This window comes from Podarcis cretensis, assembly GCF_951804945.1.
Source record: "Podarcis cretensis genome assembly, chromosome: 1".
NCBI lineage: Eukaryota > Metazoa > Chordata > Lepidosauria > Squamata > Lacertidae > Podarcis > Podarcis cretensis.
This window is the reverse complement of record NC_137170.1, coordinates 12,210,943-12,223,759: the sequence shown is the minus strand read 5'-3', so window position 1 is coordinate 12,223,759 and position 12,817 is coordinate 12,210,943. Positions and strand designations below refer to the sequence as shown.

Sequence of the window (12,817 nt, the reverse complement as noted above, 5' to 3'; positions counted from 1 at the left end):
GTCAGCATTCACTGATGTTGTTGCTCTCAGGCTGCAAAAAAGATTTACACACACACACACACACACACACACACACACACACACACAATTTGCATTGTGCTTCATTTGCACTGGAACGAACAGGGTGGACTAAGATGACGATAACACAGCACGCCTAGTTTATGTCAACTTGGCTGTGTTTCTCAGAAAGCAAGGAAAATGGTGGGCGGGTTTTTAAATAGCCGAGGCCAAAAAGCAACCTGCAAGCTTAGTGAGACCTCGGACTGACTTGGGATGCCTTGTTAACGGTGTGAGCCAAGTTAGAATCATAGAATTGTAGAGTTGGAAGGGACGCAAGGGTCATCTAGTCCAACCCCTTGAAATGCAGGAATCACAGCTAAAAAATCACCATCCAACCTCTGCTTAAAAACCTCCAATGAAGGTGTCAGGATGCTGTCGGCAGCTCCCAGCTGGTTGCCCAGGGAAGTATAAAGACAAGGAAAAGTTTCTTACAGTCCTTTTTTTAATTCCAAACTTTACAGACAGAGGCCGTAATGGAGTTGTCCCGAGTGAATCTCCACCCCCCCCCCTTCTCTCCCACTTCCTCATTCATCTTCGTCTCCTCCTCTACGGATGCTGCTATGTGCCCTCTGTCTTTGAGCTCTTTGCTCTCCTACTTTTAAGGCTCGCCAGGTTCCGGGAGATGGTGGGTCTGGAATGTTTTCTAGTAACAACATGTCAGCCAGCTGCTGCTCTGCTTCTGCCTGCTCCTCTTCTCCCATTATTCCCCAGCTTTCCCCCTCACCTGCCTCTGAGCTGTAACCTCCTGCAAACCCCCATTGTAATCTGTACTGTCTTCCTCTTCCTCTTCCTCCTCCCTGGAAGGGCCAGGATGGGGAGGCAGATGCCACCATTCCTCCTCCTCTGCCCAGCCTCTGACAGAAGGAGAGTCCTTTCCCGAATCACCCTGGTTCACCTTGTAATTTGGGGTACACACACACAGCTGATGCATGCCGCCCAGGACTTACAAAGCTAGCTCAGTATTGCCCACACAGGCTGGCAGCAGCTGGGCACTCAATCTCAAGTCTTTCCCCGGGACTGCTGCCTAACAGCGACTCTGGCACCATCTCCTATGCTCTATCACTGCTCCAGGCCCCTTGTCTGCTTATGTGAAGATCTGTTTTGCTCATTAATCAAATCGCATGTGTTCTGAGACTTTGATTCTGGCCTGTGCAATATGTGACCCGCCAAGCTGCTTGCAAACTCCTAGCACTGTAAGGTGGCCCGCACAAATGGGCAGCGTCATTCAGCAATTGGTAAGCTGCGGTTCATGACCGAAGAGGTGTGTTTGACTGGAGTGAGACACAAATTTTGCAGCCATGCAACCCCTTCCCACTCCTGTTCCCGGTGGTGACGGTGGTGAGGGAACACTCAGCTACTTCTTGTGCTTATCCTATTTGCAAGATGGCTTGAGTGTGACTCATTCGAACGATGTTCACAGGGTTCCTCTGGCAGTCTGAACAAGCTCCAGTCCCTCCTGTGTACAACATGTTCTCTCCCAGATAACATCATTTTAACTTCATTCAAAAGCACATTTTCTGTCGCAAATGTCAAAAGGCAGCCTCATCATAAACTGATAGCGCTGTGTTGAGGGTTCACAAGTTAACAGTTTGGGCATGAAAGGGCAGCTTTCCAAGGCCCCACGGTTTCCTTGAAAGGCTCTCTCACTTTCTCACAGCTGTTAGCAACCTGTTTATCACCTTCAAAAAAAACCCTGCGCTTAAAATAAAATAAAATACCAGTGTCTTTGGGAATTGGGTCAGCCGGTCAGGGAAGCTGTCATGCCATGTAACCAATTACAGTGGTGCCCCGCAAGACGAATGCCTCGCAAGACGAAAAACCCGCTAGACGAAACCCGCTAGACGAAAGGCGCTTCGCAAGACGAATTTCCCTATGGGCTTGCTTCGCAAGACGAAAACCTCTTGCGAGTCTTGCGATTTTTCCCGCTTTTTTCTCCCTTTTTCTAAGCCGCTAAGCCGCTAATAGCTGCTTAGCCGCTAAGCCGCTAATAGCCGCTAAGCCGCTAATAGCGCTAAGCCGTTAATAGGGTTGCTTCGCAAGACGAAAAAACCGCTAGACGAAGAGAATCGCGCAACGGATTCTTTTCGTCTTGTGAGGCACCACTGTAGATTTAGTTGTATGTTTACATCATGATTTGGCTGTGATGATTGCAGTGCAGGGGGGCTGGTCTTAGATGGCCCTTCCAGTTCTACAGTTCTATTATTCTATGAAGCCAAATCAGAATGAGGGTAGGAACTAATGTCCTCACTCTGAAAAGGCTTTGTGATAAAGCCAAGTAATCACATCACAAAGTCAATCTCGTGCTCTCTTGAGAAGCTGAACATGTTCTTCTCTATTCATATCCTTCCCTCCACCACCACCCCAAACTATCACTGAAAGGGAGGGTTTTTTTCCGAGTTGTGAAAGCTTCTATGAAAAGCACGTCATGTTTCCACTCAATCATATTCTTTATACCTTTTTTAAAAAAACTAACCTCTATTCATTTTGCTAGTTCTCACGTCATGTTTTGACCACTTAAGAATGCTGCCACAAGACACATGAATCGATTCATCCTTTTAATTGATTGATTGATTGATTGATTGATTTCTTCCTACATCACACAGTGGGGTTTTATTTATTTTACTGAATGTCTGCTGGTGTTGTCACCTGAGAAGGGATGTTCATTGCCATTGGTGCTGGACATGGGATGCAGAGCTGGCCTCTTGAGCAATTTGCACCCATTGATACTGGGTCCATGCAAGTGATGCTGCTGGCTGATTACTGAGAAATATTGCCTTGAGTCAAGAAACGTGTTTTTGGAGGATTTTCCTAGAGCCTTTCAACTTGTGCATTGTCTCCTACTATGACCCTTGTACAAGTGGTAACCTGATGTTTTTGTAAGATAGATTGGATGCTAACTTATACTGACTCAGACCAGGTCCATCTAACTCAGTACTGTCTGCACTGACTGGCAGTGGCTGTCCAGGATTTCAGACTGGGTCTCTCACTGGAGATCCCAGGGTATGAACCAGGGGCCGTTTTTATGCAAGGATGCTCTACCATTGAGCTATGACCCTTGCACTTTCTGTTAGGATATAGAGAGTTGGAATCTAGATAGCAATTTTTGTGTGTGTGTGTGTGTGTGTGTGTGTGTTTCTTACAATGTTAGATTAGGAAGAAAGAAGAAAAGGGGGGTAGAGGGAGAGGGGGAATGATGAGTGCGGTGGGGTCAGGTGGTAATCCTTCTATTCTTCTATTTAGTGTATATGTGTGGTTTTGTGTCAGCGTCACTTGCGTGGGTTCTCTTTACTATTTGCTTGTTGTATTTATTTGGGGGTGAGAGAGGTTGGGGGTGGCCTAGGGTGTGGTTGGTTGTCTTTGATTGGCTGTAGTGAAATTTGTTTCCGGGTGTGAGTGGTGTGTGTGTGTGTTTGGATCAGGTTGTTGTCTTGTTGAGCTGTGTATAAAGGGGAACCATGCCAGGGTGAAGGCATCTTGTATTTGTCCCCATGTCAGTTTCAGTTTGTTGGTTAGTTGTTTCTAATAAGGCTGTTTCCCATACTATATTGATAACATTGGTCCATGCTTACTCCTGACATGTCTCCCCAGTGTCAGGCTGTGATGCTTCTGGATGCTGAGAGTAGGTGGGTTATGAGCTCTTTGTGATGTGAGTGGGCATTATTATGTTGGAAGATGTTTAGTAGGGCCAGTTCTGGGGTGACTTCTAATACTTGCTTAGTTACTTTGCATATTTCTTGTATGATTGATGTCTAGAAGAGTTGGATTTTAGAACATTCTCACCACATGTGGAGGAATGTGCCTGTGGAGGTGCATCCTCTCCAGCATTTGGGTGAGGTTCCTGGGTGTATTAGCGTTAGTTTCCGTGGTGTTAGGTACCACCTGTAAGTGAGTTTCAGAGTGAGTTCTTTTCACTGATATGGATTTAAAGGGAGGATAAGACCACATTCTGGTCCGTTGGGTGGGGCTAATCTCATAACCTATGTCATCCATCGTTTTTTGATTCCGTTGAGGGTGTTTCTATATAGCAATTTTGTTGACTATAGCAAGTTAGGTAAGTGAATTTTTAAATCTCTAGGATGAATTAGGGGCGGGGAAAGTTCTCCCAACCTTGCCAAATTTCAGCTCAGAGGAAAGGAACCTGCAGTCCTTCAGATGTTGATGGACTCTTAACTTCCATCAGCCCAGCCAGCATGCCTAATGGTCAGGGAGGATGGGAGCTGTGGTCCAATATTATCTGGAGGGACATCAACACCCCCAGTCCTGCATTAGCAGAAACCCACATCTGAAACTCATCCCTGGACTGGTGTGATATCCCCTTATCTCACACACTCCCTTATTTTGGCCTTGAGAGGGAAATGTGTAAAAGTAGCCCTTGTTTGCTTTCAGAGTTAACAAAGCCTCACACAGCTTATTCCCACCCCACAGATTTGGCTCTCTGGGGCAGCTTGTTGTGTGAGATGGTTTGGCCCGGTTGCTTTCCTTCCCAGTGACCCATCCTAAATCCCAAAGCTGTGCATTTCAATCTCTGCTTCCTCAAAAACAAAGCAAACCTCCCAGCGAATGTGTTTGCAGCCAGTGGGAGGCTGGGATTGTTGCTCTTTCTCCCAGGCTTCCCTTTGATTTACTGATCCAAGGACGCAGCAGACATGAAGGTCCAGTCGGCTTGGTGTGACTTTATATACATAAGAATGAGAAAGGAAAACAGCTCACTGCCACCCACTCTAAAGTTGCATCTTCAACAGAGACAGGAAGCTGCAGCAGAAGTTGGAAAGGCGTTTCAACGGTGAGTTTTCTTGGAACTTGGGAAACCTGGAAGCAATCATAAACATGATATGAAATGTTAACCTTTCCCCCCTTGTTCTCCTCCTGATCTTACTCTACTCTGTTTTAAACATTAGCACCGTTGGTGAGGATTAGTCCCAAACAAAGCAGGGCATTCATTCTCCCTCCTTGTTCCGTTTGAGAAGCTAGGCGGCAAAACCTGGCAGTCAGAGACAAGAAAGACATCTCTTCAGGTTGGCTTTTTGTCGAACGATTCTTTCCACTGAAGAGTATTGTTCTTTTCGCTTCTTCTTCAACACAGCCGAAAGGCAGCTGCGGTGGGACGAGGTGGAATTATTCCAGCAAAGCAAATTCTGAATCTGTCTCTCCCATTGATTCCACAGGAGATATCGGAAGCAATGGATCTGCATCGGAGGCTTTGTTTTTCTGTTTCAGGCAAATCTCGGATTTAATTTGCCCTCTCCCTTTTCGGTAATGCAAGCTCCCAGAGCAAATTAGGTTCCATATAATGAGACACGAGTAGACAGCTTCCTAGCGGAAGCCCATGTCCAGACAGCAAAGGCCTAGAAATGAATAACAACACATGGTCCCCATTTCCAGCCTATGCTGACCAAAACAAATGATCAATCGGAATGCAGGAGCCATATAAATAAGGATATTATAAGATCACCACGTAAAATGAGAGAGGCTTAGAGACTTTAAAACAAAACAAAACAAAACTGAGATGCCGTCAGGGCTTGGGTTTAGATGCAAGTTTTGGGAAATGCAAAAAAGTCAACCTTAACATAGGTATAAGCTGCCTTATACAGGTTATTCGGCTATTTGTCCATCTAGCACAATATACTTTAATGGACAGTGCTTCTGGGTCTTGGGCAGAACATATTTTAACAGCAAGTCTGTCAGTTAGCTTCGTCAGTTAGAGAAAGTTATGTTCATTTTATAGATGTGGGACATGGCGTTAGAGATTTTTTTTTTATGAGGGACTACCCTAAACCCTAGAAATTAATAAATGGTAGGATTTTGATTATTTGGAGTGTGAAAATGACCTGGCCATTAAGAAACAATAGGGGGCCATTGGGGGTCATTGGACAGGCAAGAGAACTGTCCCTCCCCCTTGCCCTGATGTGTGGACAGAGACTGGGTGTGAGGTGACAGGAAAAGAGAGCTATTGAGCAAGCGTTGCTGGAAAGAAGAAGAAGAAGAAGAAGAAGAAGAAGAAGAAGAAGAAGAAGAAGAAGAAACAACAACAACAACAACAACAACAACAACAACAACAAAGACTGGGATCCTGGGATCCATCTTGGGTAGGTTGGCTGTAGGCTGGCTGGGAGAGATGCCTTGGACCGCAGGGCTGCTCTGCAGTGGGGGACAAGCCCCTCTTGAAATGACCATGCTGTGAGATCTGGACTCCCTCCCTGCAGGCTAAAGGTGTAAATAGGTGAACAAACCATATTTCTTAAAGCTACAACAATATCCTCCATGTCTCAGTTCTCCAAAGGACCACAGACCCTGGAACCCCTTGGGCTCTTGCCACTGCTTGGCAAAGAGAGGGGGAGACACCCAACTTTTCAAACAATATATATATGAGTGTTTGCTTGCTAATGTATTTTCTGTTCTAATTTACTTTCGTTGAATCTGCAACTTCATGTTGAAAACAACACATGTTGAAAACAACACTATGGAATATCTGAGGGTCCCATATCCTCCATTTCCCTCTTTTTTTATTCCTGCCCCTCCTCGTTCCCCCACCCGTGCATTTAAAGCCTTGGGGAACAGCCAGTGAAAACAGTTCAATTGCAGACTAATGCAAATATAGTACAGAGAGACAATTCATGATCTGAGTTGAAACAGGGAAGGGGAACGTGTGTTCCCTTCCAGCTGTTGTGGGGCTCCAGCTCCCATCGCCCCAATAATAAGGGATGATGGGGGTGGCCCCCATGGATGAATTACAAGGGACCATTTTGAGTGGAGCAGGCTTAATGCAACACTGCAGAGAGACAGCAGCCTTGTTTAGAAAGGGAGCGTGGTGGCCGTCCTGTGGCACTTTTGTATCTTTCATGATTTTCCTTCTGCAGAACGTTGGCCTCCCTGAAAATGACCTCCCGGTGTCCTTGGGAATGTATTTCTTCATGCAAGAGTTCTTCTCTTGCTTGAGATGTGTTCCCTTCCATTCTGTTTCCAGCTCAAAAGATGTCATTCCATGTTGGGATCTCCTCGGTTCATCTGCTAAAATGAGCCTGTATATTGTCTGAATGAGACATAGACCCAAACTGGCTGGTGCTGGATTGCAGCTTCCTCCTCCTCCTCTTCTTCATGCTCCAGCTTGTCTGGAGGATTCAGACAGAAAACAAGAACGCCGTCAACATTGTACACTGCATAGCATAGCAACCCTTTGCTCTAGCACCACAGTTGGAGGCAGTAAATGATTTCGGAATAGCAGTTGCCGGAAAACACAAAGGGAGAGAGAGTTCTCATGCTCAGGGTCCTGCTTGTGGGTTTCCCACAGGTGTCTGGGTGGCCACTGTGAGAACAGGATGCCAGACTCTTGCATTTTAGTTGGGGAGGATAGGTTTTAGTTTGTTTTGAATGAAAACTGAGATTCTCCATAAGAAGAAGAAGAGTTTGGATTTGATATTCCGCCTTTCACTCCCTTTAAGGAGTCTCAAAGCAGCTAACGTTCTCCTTTCCCTTCCTCCCCCACAACAAACACTCTGCGAGGTGAGTGGGGCTGAGAGACTTCAGAGAAGTGTGACTAGCCCAAGGTCACCCAGCAGCTGCATGTGGAGGAGCGGAGACGCCAACCCGGTTCCCCAGATTACGAGGCTACCGCTCTTAACCACTACACCACACTGGCTCTCAACCCTCCCCAACTAAAATGCAAGAGACCGGCCATTAAGATTGGCGAAAAATCTTCTAGCAGGTAAAAAATCTTCTAGCAGGTAAAAGGAATCACGTAAGAGAGGCAAAAACATCTCAGTGCTGTGAGCAATCATCTCTTTCTTGAATCTATTATTTTATCCCTTTGCATTACATTCAGCTGCCTGTTGTTGTTGTTGTTGTTGCTTAGTCGCTTAGCCGTGTCTTACTTTTCATGACCCCATGGACCAGAACACGCCAGGCACTTCCACTGCCTCTCACAGTTTGGTCAAACACATGCTGGTAGCTTTGAGAACTCTGTCCAACCATCTCATCCTCTGCCGTCTCCTTCTCCTTGTGCTCTCAATCTTTCTTAACACCAGAGTCTTTTCCAGGGAGTCTTCTCTTCTCATGAAGTGGCCAAAGTATTGGAGTCTCAGCTTCAGGATCTGTCCTTCCAGTGAGCACTCAGGGCTGATTTCCTTCAGAATGGATAGGTTTGTTCTTCTTGCAGTCCATGGGACTCTCAAGAGTCTCCTCCAGCACCATAATTCAAAAGCATCAATTCTTCGGTGATCAGCCTTCTTTATGGTCCAGCTCTCACTTCCATACATCACTACTGGGAAAACCATAGCTTTAACTATACGGACCTTTGTTGGCAAGGTGATGTCTACCTGTGTAGAAACACAACCCATATTGAGCCTCACAGGATAGGCTTGCACAACATCAAGTGAAATGACATACATGTCATCTATTGTGGCTGGGACAAATTGAAAGGCCCATGGGCTGCATTCAGTTCGCTGTGGGCCCCACACCATGCACAGTGCTCACATCAGTACAGTTCACATCAACCAAGCTGGTGCAATCCAGATGTTCTGCTGTTCATCTCCCAACAGTCTCATCCTGCACAGTGCCGGAGCCCAGCGCCAAACTCATGAATTCACCATTCATGTAAAAGCTTTCCCAATTGGGTGCCTTCCAGATGTTTTCATCTGGAAGCTTGGGGCTGATGGGACTTAAGAGCATATTATTATTATTATTATTATTATTATTATTATTATTATTAATAATATACCCCACCCATCTGGCTGGGTTGCCCCAGCCACTCTGGGTGCCTTCCAACACATAAAAAAACATAATAAAGCATTAAACATTAGTAGTACCAACCTGATCCAATATAAAAAGTCACAATAACTTTAAAATAAACAACTTATTTATCTGCCCGGACACTGAGGTCCAAGGCCGAGGGCCTTCTGGCGGTTCCCTCACTGTGAGAAGCTAAGCTACAGGGAACCAGGCAAAGGGCCTTCTCAGTAGTGGCACCCGCCCTGTGGAACACCCTCCCACCAGATGTCAAACTGATAAACAACTACCTGACATTTAGAAGACATCTGAAGGCAGCCCTGTTTAGGGAAGCTTTTAATGTTTAAAAGACCATTGTATTTTAATATGCTTTTGCAAGCCACTCAAAGTGGCTGGGGAAACCTAGCCAGATGGGCGGGGTATAAATAAATTACTATTATTATTATTATTATTATTATTATTATTATATCAAACAAAGCAACATTCAACAATCCATCGGAATCTAATAGTAAACAGTAAAATTAAACATCAGAAATAGCCTGCTGAACGAGGCCAATGGCCCATCTAAATTCAGGTTTCCAGATGTCCCCGTTTCCGAGGGACAGTCCCCGGATTTACAACTCAGTCCCCATACAAATCCATTGAAGTTGAAAAGTGTCCCCGGATTCATTGAAAAAAATCTGGTAACCTTAATCTAAATCTAGCATCCTGTTGTCACAGTGGCCAACCAGATGCCTGTGGGGAAACCCACAAGCAGGATCCGACCACATGAGAGCTTTCTCCTCTCCTGTTGTTTCCAGCAAATGAAATTTAGAAGCATCATTGCCTCCAATTGTAGAGGCAGAGCCCAGCCATCATGGCTCGTAGCCATTGATAGTCTTGTTTTTAATTTCTATGTTTTAATTTCTATGTGTTTTTAACCACTTTGAGATCTTTTGATGGAGGGTGGTATTTAAAACTAATAATAATAATAATAATAATGCAGAATGCAGCTACCGGGACTCTTGGCATCGCACTAAGCTGGAGCTGCCCTGCTGCCTCTTTAGAGATTACTCCGGAAAGATAATAATCATTTTCTCCTCGCAGCTTAGTAGCCCTGCGGCGATAACTGACTCTTCCCTTAAAGCAGCCAGAATTTTGCAAGTGCGTTTTGCTGCTGCCAGCGTGTTCCAGTGGGGACCTTGAAAGCCTATTCTCTGGGCAGATGGACTGCTTTCGCTGTGTATCGCTCGAGAGCCTGCGGGAGTCAGGATGCAAAAGAAGAAATTGGCTCTGGATGTTCCTTAACATTCTCCAGAAAGGGAGAGACAGATAAAGAAGCCTGGATTTCTCTGCCTGACCTAATTTTTCTCCCATGCATAGGATGGCATATCTTGCCGCTTTGCTGCCTGGCTTCGCCCCCTCCCTGGCATTCCTGCTTCTTATTATGTACACCAACCTGGTGCCCTCTGGCTGTTTTGAATTATAGCTCCCATCAACCCCATCCCCTGGGCTGGGCCTGTTGGGATTTGTGGTCCAAAGCAGCCGCAAGGCACCAGGTTAGGAAAGACTGATTTAGACCCTAACAGATAGCTCAGTCGGTTAGAACATGGTGCTGATAACACCAAGGTTGCAGGTTCGATCCCTGGGTGGGACAGCTGTGAGCGTGCACCCATATATAGTCCACGTCTTCAGCGCCTGCATGGACTGGGTGTCGGGAGCACCTTCTCTGACCTTCCAATCACAGAAACGCAGGAGGAGCAGAGCAGCATTCCCCAGGAATAGGTCCTGGTGCAGTGGACCCACATTTGCTATTGTGAGCACCTCAAAAGCAGCAGAGTAACGGAAGCAAAGCTGTGGAGGTTTTGTTGCATACCTAATTGAAATATACTCGGAGTCGAGTGTGGATTTCATGCTCTTTATTCACCTAATAGTAGTGAGGAATGCCAGTTCCCCCAAAATGTCTGCTTTACATACATTATTTACACAATGGGCCTCACGTGATTGGCTAATTCCGGGATTCTCCTGTAGGCCAATCAGGTTGCGGAATAACTTCCACCTGGTGCTGGATTGGGTGGCTCCTACAGCTCAATCAGACTGCTGTATTCTGAATCCTATTGTTCTAGGACCAATCAGGCTGCTGCATTTTGGATCCTCTTGTTCTAGGACCAATCAGGCTGCTGCATTTTGGATCCTATTGTTCTAGGACCAATCAGGCTGCTGCATTTTGGATCCTATTGTTCTAGGACCAATCAGGCTGCTGCATTTTGGATCCTATTGTTCTAGGACCAATCAGGCTGCTGCATTTTGGATCTTATTCAACTCAGTACATAACACTAATTTATTTCTACTGATTAAACAAATAAAAGAACATAACAAACATGTACGAGAGACAGAGCTCTCTCATACTGCCATCATGTCTCTAGCTAGATCAAAGAAAAACCGGCAGAGTGCTAGGGACGGAAGTCTGGAAGATAAGTCCTGCCCCCTCCTTTCTCACAGACAGAAAGCAAAACAAACTTGATCTGGTGATCTTTGCGATGGGAGGGATGAAAATACTGACAAGCTGCATATTCCTCATTGCAGGAGGTTGGACTAGATGATCCTCAGGGTCCCTTCCAACTCTACAATTCTGTGATTCTATGATTCAGTCACACTGGTGGAGCCATGCTGAAATGCCCTTTCATTTCACCACCATGTTGTCAGCAATGTCAATTGGGAGGGCAAAAAGACAGGCAACATGCAGTGAAATGGGGCAGGGGCTTGTTGGTGGTGGCACCATCAGAGCTTCTCACTGTGCCCCCTGTTTTCTTTTCCCATAATACTTCCAAAAAGTAACCTTTTAAAATGAACCATGGAAAGAGAAGAAGGGAAGTCACTGATATCTTAAGGATGTACAATGGGTATTATAAATTGTAAAACAGAAAAATTTAATAAAAATTATATTAAAAAGAGAGAGAGAAAGGCATTCACAGGTAAGCGCTGTAGCTCAAGGGCAGAGAATCTGCTTTGCATGAAGTAGGTTTCAGGTTCGATCGGGGGCATTGCCAGGTAGGGCTGGGAATGCCCCCTGCCTGAAACCATGGAGAACATTGGACCTTCTGCATGCAGAGCAGATGAGCAATGGTCCTTCCTGATGCTACATCGAGCCCTGCAAACCAGCACAGGTCAGACCAGCAGCTGCAAGCTCCATCTGCCTCCCTGGAACAAGTTATCCAGCTGTTGATCCACAAGGACACGGTTGCTCCTGAGACAGGACGTGCTGGTCCTCTCCTCCAGGCTAGCGGGGGTTCATTTCCTGGCTATTGTCATGTCCTCCTCCCTGCTGTCACAAGCAGCTATTAAGCAATCCAGTTACCTGGCAGGAAATAGCTTCTTAGGCTCACCTTGGACTCACCCTGGCGATAGACGCAAGCATCCCGCATATCCGTGATATCTCGGCGGAGGAGGGAGCAAATTGCTTTTCAAGCCAAAGCAATGGCAATTATTAAAAGCATCGACCTGAATGAGGGTCGATGTTTTCATCTGAAAACAAAATCATTCACAATCTGCTGTTTGTTGCCATCCTGGCAAGCCCCTGCTCTGTGATGACTCAATTTGTGTGTGTGTCACTTTCCCAGTCTATGTTCCACCCAGCCTTCCTCGTTCCTTGATGAATTGTGGCTTGTAGCTATCAGTCTGGAAATTCCAGGGAGAGGTAACATCCTACCAGCCAAAGTGAAAAAGATAGAAAAAATATGCATTGAACTTCCTTGAATTGTGCAATACCTTTATCCGCAGTGAGTCTCCTCTGCTTCAGTAGCTCACTTTAACCCCCCCAGGTGGGCCATTGGCCTGATCCTGCAGTCTCTTCATGTGTTTCCACCTTTTTGTGCAATAAGAGATCAGAATCTAATCAACTCTTTTGTTGATTTCAGCATGTTACATAAGAAGACAGAGCAAGTAAGGGAACCCCCATTGCCTTCCTTGCTCTCTATCCTATTTATTTTTATTTTTATTTATTGCATCTATAGCCCACCTTTTTGTCCAAGGAGCTTGAGGTGTGGTGTGTCATTCT

General features: G+C 45.7%; 1 long non-coding RNA gene across 1 annotated transcript; it reads right to left on the bottom strand.

Annotated features, from left to right (window-relative positions):
* Positions 1-4,713: 4,713 nt before the first annotated feature.
* On the bottom strand, positions 4,714-12,390 carry LOC307208951. Its single transcript, XR_013835272.1, has 2 exons — positions 12,147-12,390; positions 4,714-4,869 (listed from the first exon to the last, which is right to left on the bottom strand). It is a non-coding gene; the product is annotated as an uncharacterized lncRNA (long non-coding RNA).
* Between the last annotated feature and the right edge of the window lie 427 nt (positions 12,391-12,817).